This window comes from Podarcis raffonei, chromosome 9 (assembly GCF_027172205.1).
Source record: "Podarcis raffonei isolate rPodRaf1 chromosome 9, rPodRaf1.pri, whole genome shotgun sequence".
Taxonomy (NCBI): domain Eukaryota; kingdom Metazoa; phylum Chordata; class Lepidosauria; order Squamata; family Lacertidae; genus Podarcis; species Podarcis raffonei.
In genome coordinates, this window is record NC_070610.1 from 36,349,734 (window position 1) to 36,362,434 (window position 12,701).

At 38.2% G+C, this 12,701-nt stretch overlaps 1 protein-coding gene across 1 annotated transcript in view; it reads left to right on the forward strand.

The window, feature by feature from the left end:
- SPOCK3 (SPARC (osteonectin), cwcv and kazal like domains proteoglycan 3) overlaps window positions 1–12,701 on the forward strand; it is a 114,664-nt gene that overhangs the window by 1,395 nt on the left and 100,568 nt on the right. The gene's annotated exons all lie outside the window — the stretch shown is intronic.

The following is a 12,701-nucleotide window of genomic DNA, read 5'->3' on the forward strand; positions in this document are numbered from 1 at the left end:
GGGAAAGATGCTTCCCTTTTGATAGAAGAGAGCTGAGTTTTCTCTGGGTGGCTGCTGGTGGAGTGTAGCTGCTGCTACATTGTCATCTCCGATCCTAGTGTTTTATCTAGGGATCTGTATTCTCTAACTGGAAGAGGGGGATGTGCTTGAGTTACAGTTGCAGTGCTTTTTCACCCCATGGAAAGCAGCTGAGTGACTTTGGTGGAACATGCATGAAGCCAGGGTCACATTAGAAGCTAGGTAGGGAGTGCAACTTCTTTTTCTTTCTCTCCTCCCTCTCCACTGCCCCCCTCACTTTGGGGCCTGATCAAATGGAACCCAAGCAAGGAATGTGCTAAGTGAGCCCCAAATCTCACACTCAGGCAGGTCCAGTCTGTGCAGAGAATGCTTCTGAAGGAATGGCTAAGGGAGAATGCTAGTACTAGTTTGAAAGCATCACCAGTCGCTTTAAATCTCCTTGCTCTATCCTTTTCAAAAAGTTATCATGAGACTAAATATAAATTCTTAAGAAGCAACACATGTGTTGCAAGAAATAATGTGAATGCTTTGGCATACTTTTTGTGAATTTTTCTTAACTTAGGCTGAGACACGTAAAGGTTTGCAATGGAGATATCTTTGATCTGTGCAGCTTGATGTATGTGGCCTGTGAAACCTTCTGTGTAATTGGAAACAAGTCCTATGTCATTCACTAAAACTTAGTTCCAAGTTAGTGTGCATTGGATTGCAGCTTCAGTCTGAATATTTACTAGGGAGTAAGCCACATTGGACACAGTGGGACTTGCTACAAAGTAAACAAGCATAGCATTGCATTGTTTAGAATCTTATCTCCTTAGAAGCGGTTGAATAATAATTATCACCATTTATTTAAATCTTATTCCTCTAAAAATATCTGGTTGATGCTTTGGAAACTCTTCTCTACTGTTGAATTTTTTTAATGGGAAAACTTTTTTTTTAAAAAAGTGTCAAAGTTTTCTTGTTAGAGCAAGCATACTTTGGACTGCCATTGTTTCTTTACTTTGAAGAAAAGCAATAGCTGAATGCTGCTTAATTTTTTGTATGCATGTTAATAACTTTGGTTTTAAATTAAACTCCCCCCCCCCAACTGAATTACTAAAAGAGAGAGAGAGAGACTGCATACAGTAATTGGTCATGGTCTCTACACTAGAGTCACTAATATTATCTTATTATGACAAATTGTCCGTGTTTCATTAGCACTAAATTCTTTGCACATTGCTCTGTGCTCTATACTATTCTGTTTATCACTTTAAATAAATATTTTTGAAACCTCCAGCAAACTCTTCTCTTCTGCTTTAAGTTGCCAGAAAGCTGGCACCCCAATAGTAAGAGCAACTGCATCCTCTAAATAAAATGAACATATTTTGGCCCCTTTTTGGGTTCTAATGGTGTTCATAAAAAATGACAGACAAATGAGAGTAGACAATATAGGATAGGGTCCTCACTACTGTTTTACTAGTAAGGAGAGAAAACGTAAGTCAAGGGCATGCCATCTTAAGTTGATAAATCATGAACAATGGAATGTCAGAGGTTTTCTGGAAATAAGTTAATCTCAAGCAATAAGGTATCATTTTCTGTATTTGAGATTGGAATAGGTTTTCTTGGCTTATGAATAGAAAATACTAATTTCTGGGTTAGAAATGTACCCTCCTTCAAAGTATTCAAGGGGACTGGTCACAGCTTACTAGTTCCTAGGCTGCATCATATTCTTATATGCTGAGCTCCATGAACTCTCTAGGAAAGAAATGCATGGAAATGGGCTTTGGATTAATAATCAGCATCCTTCTGAATTTGTTTATAGTGAAAGATTGATTTTGCTATATAGCCAGTTAAGTAAGGAGTATTGAATGTTGTGTGTGTGTGAGGGTGCTTATTACCACTGCAGTGCAAAGTTGCAAAACTTACAGTGGTGCTGTAGGCTGATTTTATCTGTAGAAACATTTTAGTTAGCAGCTGAATTTTCAGTAAGCCAGTGTGTCTCTTTGAATGAATGAATGAATTGGAAAGGAATTCTAAGTGAACTGTTAATAAGCATCCATACATCATGGTTTCAAACATTACCACAAATTGCATCACATACACTTTAAACTTTTTTGATTTCCTTGACACTAGAATTTCTAACTACTCCCTCTCAAAAAGAGAGAAAAATGTTTGTCTTGAGACTTTCAACTGGTCCCTTCAATAGTTTGTCTGTATCTGTGATTTAATCTGAAATCATAAGTTTTTCATGCTATTCCTTCTGCATTGCCAGTGTACGTATAGATTTTTTTGTCCGTGTTGGAAATAGCATAAATGTATGGCCAAAAACAGTTGGGCTAGTAAAGGTGTCCACGTGTGTGTGCCTAAATACATTTCAATAGTAGGTTTCAATTTTAATTTTTAGCTTTGATTATTGTATGAAATGTTAAAAAATGCATTCCTCCTTAATGTAGAACTAGAAACTTGAGATTTTCCAGTTCAATAGTATGTGATTATTGTAGGATGTGGGACTAGTGCCAAATCATTGTATGATATATCCATGAAGACTGCGATCTTGTGCAAACTTAAGTATAAGAATAATGTAACCTACTCCTGAGATGCATATGATCATACTGCTCTTGTGTTAACTGATACTTTCAATGCATTATCCCATAAAACTGAATAAGTAAATGCATTGTGAAAGATCCTTGTTGGTGTTGTGTGTGGTATTATTGGGATATTAGCCAGTTTTTTTCTGTATCTGAAACAAACAAACCTGTTCTAAGTATTAAAGAATTTGGAGAATACTCCCTATTGAGTCTTCCAATAAAATGTCCTGGTATCATGTCTGTTTAAAATACAGGTTGCTAACCTGTGGCCTTCCAGAAGATGTTGGTCTGCAGTTCTCATTTTATTTCAACCAGCTCTACAATTCTTTAATCATTGGCTGCACTAGTGGGGGTTAACGAGAGTTGTAGTCCAATAACATCTGGAGGACCGCAGATTACCCATATAAAGAAATTTCAGAGCACTAGTGATTGAATCCTATATCCACATTTGGGAGACATCCCCATTAAACATAAGAGACTCTTGTGTTAGCTGGGCACAATTCATGTGGAAGAACTTTCTCCATCACAGTAACAGAAAGGTAGCCGTGTTGGTCTGCCATAGTCAAAACAAAATTTTTTTTTCTTCCAGTAGCACCTTAAAGACCAACTAAGTTAGTTCTTGGTATGAGCTTTCGTGTGCATGCACACTTCCCAGTAGTGTATCTGAAGAAGTGTGCATGCACACAAAAGCTCATACCAAGAACTAACTTAGTTGGTCTTTAAGGTGCTACTGGAAGAAAAAAAAATTTTGTTTTGTCCATCACAGTAGATTCATAAGACAAACTCCACCTGTTGAATGTTTTACTGTGCAGCAGCTGTTAAGGGCACAGGAGACTCGGTCATGAAAGGATGTAGTAATCCTATCCATGCTTACCACCAACATCTGGATTTATTGTAAACAGAGTCTGCATATGTTCATTTTTCAAGGAGAGCTTGAGCTCAATACATAAAAGATGGCATGATTCCACAATCCTGAAACAACTAATTTTGAAGTAGTAGCTGTTGATATCAAAGTGGCTGACTAGGAATATTCTGAAATAATTTAAGGTTATGGTTACAGCTGCCTGAGCTTTTTAATTCAGCCTCAGCAAATAGGTGGTGAAGGCCTGGGAATACATTTTTAATACCTTAATAATATAAAAAGTCTTCCTTTATTCAATTCCACTTCTGTAGAACTTTGTTCTTTTTTTTCGAGTGTGGAAAGGATTTAGAATGTTTAAACAGTTTTAAAGTGTGTGACAAGCAAGCTTTCTGTAAAATAGGAAAAATCCTATCTCTTTCAGAGGTAATTCTGGTGTGAAAAGAAGTATTTAAAGGCTTAACTCAGAGTTAACTGACAGGATTGATTAATGTGTAAGATAATGACCCTGACTTCTGGCTCATTGGCTCAGCTTTCCAGAAGTGATTTAGAACACAATGAAAGAGAATAGAGAGCTGTTCTGAAATCATAGAATCATAGAATCATAGAGTTGGAAGAGACCACAAGGGCCATCGAGTCCAACCCCCTGCCAAGCAGGAAACATAATTGTCCATAATCTGGTGAATGTCTTAGGCCAACACTGGCTTTACACCATGTTGTTGCAACTTTGCCTGATGTCTTATAATGTTGGCATTACATTAAATTGGATTTTTCACTAAAATGATATCCATGGAATGGTGGAAATTTCAAATAACCTTTAGTACTTTATATGAAACTTAACATGACATTTCTGCTTCTTAAAAGAAATGAATTCTCTTGTGACCGTCCAGAAGAAAGTTATTCATCAGCTACATTGCAAAAGCCATGTGTTACCCTGAAACAGTAGAAAATTTATGTGTTGGGAGTATGTACTGACTTTGTGCTTAATTCCAGCAGACAGTGGTCATATTACAGGGCAGAGAGGCAATCCTGATGATGTTTAAACTGAAAATTAGCTTGATGAAGGGTTGAAGAGGCAGTATTATTTGGAAGCTTGTTTCCCATGGACATCTGAATCTGGCTTCATGACTGAGCTGAGATGTGAAGCTAGGACATCTAGCTCTTAACCATGTTACTACACCAGCTGTCTACATTAAGTAATATGGGTGATAGAATCTGGAAAGATAATATTCTTGGAAAATGACATGGGCACATCTGACTACTGACTGACTCTGGTCTTCTAAGTGTGACTCTTAACTGGAAGGTTTCCACAACACAGCAGGATTCCTCAACTGTCAAAAGTAGCCCATCATCAACTATACAGAAAGCTAACGCAATTTCCCAAGAACTGGAATAGTCTTGATCAACATTGCCTTGAAAAGTGCTGATCTTGTCCAATAAGAAAGCCAAATCCCAGCCTAAAATGTCAGATTTTCTTATCTGCATCTTATGCAGGGGCTTGGTTCTGTGTATACACAAAAATAGCATATCTCCAAATCCTTGGAGCCACCCCGTTGCCAGCAGGTGGTGGTGGGGTGGAGAGAATCCCTGGAGTTCATGTACTGAGCAAGCCTTGCCCAACAAGCAAGTCAGAGCTTAAAAGCTCTTTTTGTGCTGAATATAACCCCAAGTGGATCTGGTACAAAAAGAGCTTTTAAGCTCCCTGCCTGGCTTGGATTTGACTTGCAGTTTCTGCCTTCAACCATGTATGGTTGAAATTGTGCAAGTGAAATGCATTTAGGATGCAGTACTCTTTTCCTAACTGAGGAACAGCAATCAAGGAAAAGCTACAATCCAGCAAGAAGCTCCCAGTGGTGTTATAATGGCCAGAGTGTCAACAAGGACGCACCTATTTTTTTGTGGTACTTGACTGCAGAGATTTCAGGATGGCATCCAGTAGGATTTATTGGACTGTGCTGTGCTGATCTGTTCTTTGTAGGATAAGTGCAGGGTTTTCTTTTTTTGTTTTGACTATAGCCCTATAGCTCTCCCTCAGTCATCTCTCCCAAGTTAAACCACAGCTACTATGTTTATCAGACTTGTTGCTGAACCATGAAGATCTATAGACTGAAGAAACAATATATAGCCTCCGGCAAGGAAACAGAGTCCAGGTCTGAAAGTAATTATTGATGAGCCTGTTGATTACATGATTGAAAAGTATCACATGGTAAACATAGTTGGTTTTCATTAAAAAAACAAACAAACAAACATGGAACATCTCATGGGATTGATAGCCGAGTAGGTTAGCCACCTAACTTGGGAGAGCCTCTCATTTTCTTTTCTCTTTTATATAGACGGGGGGTAAATGTCCCACAGCAGAAGTAGTTCTGTAATATTTTATTACTTTGTTTTTCTTTACAAAGTTGCTTTTTATGCTCAGGGCTTTGACATATGATATAATATTCCTAGTTTGTTCATCAATAATTCTGTTGCAGTTTATAGACAAGAGCAACTAGAGGAGAAATTCTGAGGTGACTGAAATATAAATTAACTTAGAAATCTATCCTGTCTTTATACATTTATCTAGTATTTGTGTCCTGCTAATGAATTCCTATTTATCCCTGATTCCCTGTTTGACCTCAGAGTTGTAAGGGGGAAAGAAACAGTTTAGTCAAATTGCATGTAAATAGATTGGTCTACTTGTAAATGAAAAGTAGGGAGGGGGGAATGCTCAGGTTGGCAAAGCGATCTTTTCTTTGGTCTTGGAAAGCATTAGTTGAGAGAAGCTGATTATACTGCTGGATATTTCAGAGTTAGAAGAACATTAATATGCTCTTCTTTGGATTGGCCTTGTAATCTTAGGTAAAGTAGATAACTGTTTCATCTTGTCTTTATCGCCTTTCTCTGAACAAATAATCTTTCTTTTACTTGCTGCAGGTGATTTAGTTGATATGGATATCCACCATTAGTCTTGTCTTATGTCTTTAATCTTATTGGAATTGACTTTTGCCATCTGTGCCTATTAAACTGCAGCTATTATAAATAGTTTTGGGATGTATGAATAGGTGGTGCCAGCAGACTTTCTTCTTGTTTTATATATAACTGGAGGTGAAAAATCTGGAGACAGAAATCAAGTACAGCATGGTTTTAATGCTCAGACTGTTCTGTTTCTTCTAAAAAGGGCAAGGCTTTCTCTGTTCTGCTTCTAATATCTGAACTATAAACTATAAACACTGGTATTTGAATACTATGTATTATACTCTTTTAATGTGTATTTTGTGTAAACTGCCTAGAGGTTTTTACAATTAAGTGGTATACAAATGATGTTAAATCTTTGTCTTCATTTCATAGTTGGTAACATAGATTGCTGCTTAGTGTTTTTAAGAGGACTGTTCTATATAGTAGTACATGTGCCATGTTTAGCTCACCTTTTCTAAGCTTTCACCTATGAGTCACTTACCTGTTTCTAATCTTGTCACTAGATGATCTTGTTATCAAATCCTTTCATAACATTTCCTCCTTTATTTCTGCCTTAAGTGTTTAGTTTCATAAATCTGTATTTAGCTTGTAAACAGTACACCTGTGTAGTAATAGTTTGCATCTATGTAGTAATTGTTTTGTGTGAAGTGGCTGTCACTGTGCCCCTGGATTTAAAAAAAGGTTTATCACATGTACACAGTACCTGTCAGTCGAGGTAAGCTTTCCAAATGGTAAGCTTGTTACTTAACTGCCACTTCAGCTAATCATGTAAGTTGGCCTTTGTTAGCATGGATTCCTTATGCTGTTGACAGCAAAGAGATTTGTTTTGAGAATTTTATTCTGCTTATGCAATTCAATTCACTAAGGTTTGTTTGCACCATGTGATTGGTGGGTGGAAGAGTTAAAACTCCATGGCTTTTCCAAACCCTTGTTTATAGTTAACAAGATGGAAATGGGCTTTTGTGCATGGATGTCCATTCTGGCTATGATCCATGCCATGCAAAAGGTTGCTTCACCCTGCAAGTATCTTGAGGAGTGCATGTGGATGGTTTCTGTACGGTGAAACTCATGGTTGGTGCAACTGTTAGGAGTATCTGTTATGAATGGACTAATTTCAGGTACTCTCCCCTTGCAGATGATTAGCAGTAGCAGCACTAACCATCTCTTTGAGGGAACCTCATCTTTGGTAGTGTGCCTAGAATAGAGCCTGCTGTTGTCTGCAAGGAGCCCCAGATTGTCTTTGTCTTGTGCAGCACATAGCATACAGTTGATCAACAATTGCCAGCTGGTGTAAGCAGCAGACTTCACTACTGGTGGCACCAGCTAAAGGTTCTTAATAGCTTTTGGGGTGACATTGACCTGGTCATTTTGTGCTCTATGTAACACACAAACATGGGAAATAATATTCTTATAGCTTTATTGTGTGCTGTAACATTCCTAAATGTCAAATGATACCCTTATCCATCTTAGATGCTTTATGATTTTCATAGCAAATTTACTAGAGACAACATGTTAGACTTACTAGCTGTCATTCCAAAACTCCTCTTAAATTTGGTTCATCCATAATTTAAGGAAGTACTGCAACTTCTTGGCTTTTCTTCTCTTCAGCATTTGCTTCCTGTGAAATCCTACTGAAATACAAGGAATCCATAATTTTCTACATAGGATTAAACATGCCATGAAAAAGTGAGACTTGGGTTTGATCTTACTCTTGCTATATTTCTAAACTTCTTGCAGTTCTCTGAATAATTGCAGATTGGAATATTGAATGTATTAGTTGAGCAGGAATCACATTTTGTTAAACCTTTTTTTAACTCTGATCTTGCCACAGTGCTAAGTGGAAAGCAGGTGTAAATTTGCCTGCAATTTAAGTAAGTCTGGGTCAGGGATATTTTTCTATTGGAGACAAGTGCTAGCCTTTTAAAAAAATAAAATAAAATCATGAGACTTGTTTAATGCATTTGTAATTAATTTTCATATTTGTTATTAATAATTAAAATGGCTTTACCACCTTTCGTCCAAGGATCATAGATGGTTTACAATATAAAACACAAAAATACATAAGGTAGTAACAAACAAAAACAATATCTGCCTGTAACAGTAATGCTTTAAATGTAATATTAATGCTTTTGGTTGCTATATGCAATATAAATTATTTACAGGATTGTGGCCCACATTGATAGGCTGCAAAAGTGTGATAAGTGTCATTGCCCTGCATAACCTAGGTTTTCTTAATGTATATCATATTTGTTGTGGTATACCTGCTCAGCAATTTTTAATGATGCTCAGAGTTATTGTTATGCATCATGGATTCTTAGCTTTAATGGGACCCTTGATAGGACTCTCTAGTAATTCGAAATAGAACCTTTCCTGCCTTTTTATTTTGTTCTCAGTCCACTAATTATTGCTCCCATATGTGCCACACTGAAATAAATGTGAAGCAGCATTGCTTTGTGGATTAGAATATACATCAATAAAATGATGATTGTGCACAGAGTGGCAAGTGGAGCAAATACAATCTCTTTTGACATCTTATTGCTAAATGTTGGGCACCTAGATTTGCAGCTTAGGTTTCCTGACAGCTGAAATAATTTAGGAAGATGTGCCAATGTTTTGCTCTGTTGTTGTTCTGTAGATGTGCTCATCTGTCCCAAGATGCATAAACGTCATTATCTTTGATGTGGTGCAATTTCTGTATTTGTTCTCAATTCTAAAACATGCCTGGCCTGGCATAGAAGATTGTAGGACTGGCTTAAAGATTAGTACGTCCATAAATGGATAATATTTGCACCAACTACTGAGAGTCATGTGATAAATTCTCACATTATTGGAAGAGTGAATTCTGAATCATGAAGCAGGCAGAAGTGTATGACTTTTGATTTAGTTTAGAAGAGATGTGGCTCATGTAATAATGTAAGCTGAGCAGTCATGGCCTCTATTAATGACTGTAATTTTAGTTGTTGCACTAATAAGCTTGTAAGATGAACAGTTGCTTAATGGCTGGATATATTTTGCAAGCTGAAATTAATGATCTTCGTTATCCAGCTGCTAACATAAATCACTTTCCTCATTGATTCTTAAATGTGATGTATGTTATGAAAATAGAAGATCCGGGAGTGAAAGTCTCCCATACTGCTAACTAAGGAGACTGCCACCACAAATAATTATAAATGAAGAAGAACACTTCAAGTAGTCTGTATCCTGCATCTTAGTTTTGTAAGCTTTGCTGATTTTAAGAACGGGATCCTTGTAATATTAGTTCTAATTGTGTTTTGCCTACAAACTCCACAATTCTATGATTCTATGCAGTGGATGATTGGAATCACATCTGTGTGGCCCTGCCTAATGTGTGCAGGTTTGATCCATTTGAAATATTTGCATAGCCTCTCCATAATTGTAAGGAGATAAACAGCAGTATCTTGCATATGTGTCCAGGAATCTGCATGTGCATGTATTCAAACACATGACCCTTGAAAACAAGCTTATGAGAGAGGTAGTATATTTGCTGGAGTCAACTGTGCACTGCTCTGAGAAACATTCTGAATTGTGCTATACCCAGAAATGTACTGTTACATAGAATTATTCCATAAGGCCTGGTGAATGTGTGAGTTTGGGTACCTTGAGGAAATGGAATCAAGAAAGATTACCTCTCCAAGATAGCCTCTTGAAAAGATTGAATAGATTTCCTGCCTGCCTGGACACCTAGAGTGAGCTGCTATTATTCTTCTCACCCTAAATTTACATCTTAGTAGCATCTATGTTTACCTAAGGAGTGCCTGCCTCTGGAGTCTCAGATCTTGCAATCTGCATCTGATGACCTTTCAATTGCCAAATGGCTTCATTGTTACCATCATAGCAACTCATTATTTTCATTGATTTAATCATTACGCTTCCTGCCACAAAGCAACTTGCTAGAAATGGTCAGAAAATAAATGGTGTGTGTGTGAGAGATTACCCAGAGCATGCTGTTGATTAGTCCAGTCATGAACACAAAATAAAGGTTAACCATGAACCCTTAACAGGTGGGGTGAAGGACAGGGAAGCAAAACAGTATGTAGAGCTAGGGACAGACATCATGAGGGAGCCAGAAGTCAGAATATGCAGAGCACATGACACAGACACACAGTTTACATGGTGGAGAGAGGAAGAACAAAAATAAAGCCTGGGAGGGGGAAGAAATAGAGCGGTTAAGGGATGGAGGCTCAGGCTTGTGAAGGGGCAACAACAGAGAGGCTAGGGGAGATTTTGCTGTGGTTCATTGCAGGAAAGGAAATCATTTTCTCCCATAAAAGCATGGGCTCCCAAATTTGTTTGTGTCACATTTCTTATTTGTGGAGGGTGAGTGGACGTGGGGAAAGAAATTGTGCTTAAGATTCTCCCATATGTCCTTTATGCTACTGTCAGGTGCAGTTCTTCACCCATTTATGAAACATCCTTTTGCACTGCCTACTTCTTCCTTTACTCTTCCTCTTGCCTCTCTGCACTACTAAAATCACCACAGTCATGCTTTCTCTGTGCTGCTAAAAAGAGCAATAGAGACATGGCATTGTGGCTAGAGCATCTGCCACAGTAGCCACTCTAGGCACACAGCCCCATTTACAATGCTTCCCCCCTTCCTTCAGCCAAGATAGGATATGGAGGAGGCAGTGTGTCTGGAAAAGAAGAAGCAAGGTATATTTTCACATACTACTAAGTACTCTGTACTAGATTTGATGTAGCTAATCACAGAATGGATCAAAAATCCATGAATAAATATGCACCATCATTTCGATTCATGCAATGTCTGCTGAAAATACTCATATTTGTTGACAGAGCTGAAACCTAACTCTGCTACTGCAGCAGATGAAATGCTGTGCTACTTTAGGAAGATTAATTGAAGCACCAGCACTGTTGACAGGCCAGTTTATGTCTTTGTATTGTACAAAGAGAAAACCTTGTAAATCGTCAGGCTGCAGGAACAGAGTTAACAGTGATGGTGGCTTGAGTGCATCCTTCAAGAACACATTGGGCTTTTCGACATGATCATGAAACATTTTTCAGCCTTCAGCCTTGTAACCAGTTAGATCAATAAGTGTGAAGTACATATCAGAGGGATTTACAGGTGCATAATTAGGCATTAGATCATGGGTAGTTAAACTAAGGCCCAGGGGCTAGATCCGGCCTAATTGCCTTCTAAATCCGGCCCGCAGACAGTCTGGGAATCAGCGTTTTTTTACATGAGTAGAATATGTTCTTTTATTTAAAAAGCATCTCTGGATTGTTTGTGGGGCCTGCCTGGTATTTTTACATGAGTAGAATGTGTGCTTCTATTTAAAATGCATCTCTGGGTTATTTTGTGGGGCATAGGAATTCATTCACCCCCCCCATATAGTCCAGCCCCCCACAAGGTCTGAGGGATAGTGGACTGGCCCCCTGCTGAAAAATTTTGCTGACCCCCACATTAGATTGTGGTTTTAATGTACTTACATCTGACAGATTGCACCGCCCCCTTTCAGTGTATCTCTAAAGGTCATACTTGTTCTCCTGCCTTGCATCATAACTAATATGTACAAAAGTTTCCAGAGGCTCCTCTGAGTTTTGATCTTGAAAACTTTGCAAAATAGAAAACAAAATTTGGTATGTTATGTTCGAGTAAGCATGGTTTCTGAACACAATTTGTGTCCTGAGGGTAGCAAAACCTCTTCCCTTTACAGCAGGGGTCATTAATTTTTGACTCTCCAAATGTTGGATTTTAGCTCCCATCATCTGTGACCATTGTCTACTCTGGCTGGGACTAAGGCAAGTTCCTGTTAGACAAACAGCTGTCTATCTGGTGGGGAAAGTGGATAGAGATGTTTTTCTCCCTCTCATCTCATAACACTTGGACTATGGGGCACCCGATGCTGGAAAATTCAGGAGAAAAAAAAGTACCGTATTTTTTGCTCTATAAGACTCACTTTTTCCCTCCTAAAAAGTAAGGGGAAATGTGTGTGCGTCTTATGGAGTGAATGCAGGCTGCGCAGCTAGCACAGAAGCCAGAATAGCAAGAGGGATTGCTGCTTTCACTGCGCAGCAATCCCTCTTGCTGTTCTGGCTTCTGAGATTCAGAATATTTTTTTTCTTGTTTTCCTCCTCCAAAAACTAGGTGCGTCTTGTGGTCTGGTGCGTCTTATAGAGCGAAAAATACGGTACCTCTTCACAGATTACAGAATTAAACTATGGAATTGCTCCCACTAGAGGCAGCAATGGCCACAATTTTGGATGGCCTTAAAAGAGATTACACAAATTCATAGAAGTTAAAGCTGTTTTCTACCTCCACTATC